The 2,500-nt window shown below is 42.5% G+C and overlaps 1 long non-coding RNA gene across 1 annotated transcript in view; it reads left to right on the top strand.

Annotated features, from left to right (window-relative positions):
* The window catches only part of LOC123510883, a 79,685-nt gene that overhangs the window by 824 nt on the left and 76,361 nt on the right, over positions 1 to 2,500 (top strand). The window lies entirely within an intron of this gene.

Genomic DNA, 2,500 nt, shown 5'->3' with positions numbered 1-2,500 from the left:
TTTTCCACTTTTTAGAAAGCCAGCACTTAAGAGGGCCTTATTTTTCTTTTCTTTTTTTTGCCCTTGGCCGGTCCTCTTCCCTACGTAAAAAAAAAACAAAAGACTGGAAAAGGAGTTAATAATGAAACACATGACTGAATCCACCGCGAAAAACTTAGAATCATAGCAAAAAACAATACAAATAATATGAAAAGAGGCTAGCATTACCCAGAAGTCCTTACACACGAACACTAAAGACTGAGAAAGTAGATAAACGAACAGAAAACTAACCGAAAGGAGAGTAACCGGAACAACAACACCTGAGAACACCTGAGAACACCTGACAGACGCACGCTAGGAAAGGTAACACGAGGAGAAGCGAAGGATAGGGAATAGTGAGAGGAATAAGCGGTGAGAGCACTGTTTGATGTGTGAGAGGCGAACCGGGTGAGAGCGAGTGAAGTGGCAGAGAGAGAGACAGAGAGATAGGGAGAGGGACGAGTGAAGTGTGTAGCGGCAATAGTACAGCACAGCACTGGGAGGAAGGGGGAGAGAGAGAGAGAGACTGGGGGGGGAGAAGGAGGGCGTTACGAGTATGAGTAGCGAGGCTAATGTCATATTTTTTATTTATTTGTGAGGGCGTCGTCCATGTTTCCAGCGCTGTAGACAAGAGGCAAACACTCCATGGAATTAATTTAGCCCATAGATCGTGAATATTGATAATACTGTTTGTGTGTATCAAAGCGTTTAGCTCATCTAAATACGGCACAGAGCACATACAGGCGGGTTTACGTAAATAGTTCCCCCTCTATATAAGTGATGAGGATGCTGAGTGTAAAGAGTGAGGGAGAGGGAAAGGGAGAGAGCGAGAGGGAGTGTGGGGTATGGTAAATGGGTGGAGGAAAAGGGATAATTTTATAGAGAAAGAATGAAAGAGTGGATTCAGAGAGATGGAGGGAAATAGGTGGACGAAAAAAAAAGGGAAAAATTTAAGGGAAAACAATGGAAGAGTGGGTTCAGAAAGAGGAAAAAATAGGTAAAAATGACAAATAGGTAAAAAAAAAAACGAGAAACTTAAGAGAAAAGAACGTAAAAATAGGTAAATCTAGAAAGAAAGTAAATTAAATTGGTAAATAGAAAAAAGAGAAAAGAAAGGGAGAGAGAAAGACAAAAATTGGAATAGAAAATAGATAGAGGGAAGGGGGTTTAGTTTCAGTGGAAGGGAATGAGAGAATAGGAGGATGACAGGTTGGCAGGGTAGCAGGGTAGCAGGGTAGCAGGGTTCCAAGTAGAGAAGAGAGGGAGAATGCAGAGAAAAAATGGGAATAGCAAAGAGGAAGAGGGAAAGGGTTTAGTTTTCGAGCAAGAGAATGGGAGAATGGGAGGATGACAGGGTGGGAGGTTAGCATGTTGGTAGGGGTGGCAGGGTTCCAAGGCAGGGTCAGGAAGGTTGCCTCTCTGCCCACACTGAAGAGATTTTAGTTAGAGGGGGCAAAGTTTAGTGTTTAACTTCGCTGTTTTGTGGCTTTTTTGTGGTGCGTGTGTTTGGTGAGGCCCCGTGGATGCCGTGCTTAGCCACACACACACACACACACACACACACACACACACACACACACACACACACACACACACACACACACACACACACACACACACAGTAAAGAAAAGAATTAAAGTGAAAGAAAAGAAGAGGAAAAAAATAAGGGAAACGAGAGAAAACGGGAACATGAGAGAGAGAGAGAGAGAGAGAGAGAGAGAGAGAGAGAGAGAGAGAGAGAGAGAGAGAGAGAGAGAGAGAGAGAATATTAACAAAGAAACAGAGAGAAACTACCCTAAAAAAATGAAAAATGAAAACAACCACAACAAAACACTCAGAAATATAGAAAAAAAAGTGTATTAATCAGGAAATAAATCAGAGTAGCAGGTTTGGGGTGGAGTGGAGCTGCAGGTGTGTATAGTGTGGTGTAGTGTGGTATGGTGTGGTATAGTGCAGTGTTGTGTGGTGTTGTGTGGTGTGTATCAACAGACAACAGAGATACAGTGCTGAGGGGAGCTTGTTTATCACCTGAGGGGAGAGAGAAAAGCCTCGTGTGGTTTAGGAGGGAGGGGGACACGTAGGGACACGAGGGGACACGAGGGGGCAGGAGGGAAAAACGGGGGGTGGATGGAAGGGCCTGGGGGGGTTAGAGGGGTGGTAGGAATTTGGGTGACAGCAAAAATAATCACCCACTGCCCCTGTGTTTATTTTATGACGTGAGTGGATTAGGTGTTGCAAGTTTTTCTACCAATTTTTCTCTTCTTTTTGCCTTCAGCTATCTGTCTATTTATTTATTTTCAAGTACAGGAGGTCATAAAGGACGTGGCATGTTTCTCGAGGCTCTGTTATTTGTGGTTTATCTATTTTTTTTTTTATCTTTGGGATTTTTAAGTTTTTGTTTATATTTGTTGGTGTTCATGTTTCTTTTCCTTTTGGTGTGTTTTGTAAAGTGTTTTTATTATTTTTTATTTTATCTTTTTT

The sequence above is a fragment of the Portunus trituberculatus genome, chromosome 30, assembly GCF_017591435.1.
Source record: "Portunus trituberculatus isolate SZX2019 chromosome 30, ASM1759143v1, whole genome shotgun sequence".
Classification (NCBI taxonomy): domain Eukaryota; kingdom Metazoa; phylum Arthropoda; class Malacostraca; order Decapoda; family Portunidae; genus Portunus; species Portunus trituberculatus.
The sequence above is the reverse complement of the archived record's forward strand: the minus strand, read 5'-3'. Positions and strand labels throughout refer to the sequence as shown.